We start from the raw sequence: 711 nt of genomic DNA, 5'->3' as shown, positions 1-711 counted from the left end.
TACGCGGGCCTCTCACTGTTGTGGCCTCTCCCGTTGCGGAGCACAGGCTCCGACGCGCAGGCTCAGCGGCCATGGCTCACGGGCCCAGCCACTCAGCAGCATGTGGGATCTTCCCGGACCGGGGCACGAACCGGTGTCCCCTGCATCGGCAGGCGGACTCTCAACCAATGCGCTACCAGGGAAGCCCAAAATTAATTAATTTTGTTCTATCCTGTGGCTTCTGATTGGAAAAACTCACCTTTTATCTCTAGATGGAACCTTCTTCGGGGAGCTGCCATCTCTAATTTAAACACACACAAAAAGTGAATGTATGTGTAGAGAAACTATTCAGTAAAGACTTTTTTGTTACTGTGTTTTTAAAGCGTGTTTAGAGAAAATCTTGCAGGGGGAGTAAGTGAGTAACCAAAACACAGATAAGCATAGTAAAGCAAACTTCCAGTGCATATGTACTAGGCAGGGGGCTCCAGAGCAACAGAACTAATAGGGTACAGATAAATAGGTAGATATGAGGTGGGACTTATGGTAGGAATTGGCTCATATGGCTGTGGAGGGCTGAGGACTCCCACAGTCTCTTGTCTGCAGGCTGGAGAATGAGAGAAGCCAGTCTGGATCTGAGGCCTGAAAACCGGGAGCTCTGAGGTCAGAGGCAGGAAAACACGGACGTCCCAGCTCAAGAAGAGAGAGAGTTTGCTCCTCCCCAGCCTTTGTGTT

The sequence above is a fragment of the Aethalodelphis obliquidens genome, unplaced genomic scaffold (assembly GCF_003676395.1).
Source record: "Aethalodelphis obliquidens isolate GAN/ISIS:26980383/991018 unplaced genomic scaffold, ASM367639v1 scaffold25, whole genome shotgun sequence".
NCBI lineage: Eukaryota > Metazoa > Chordata > Mammalia > Artiodactyla > Delphinidae > Aethalodelphis > Aethalodelphis obliquidens.
The sequence above is the reverse complement of the archived record's forward strand: the minus strand, read 5'-3'. Positions refer to the sequence as shown.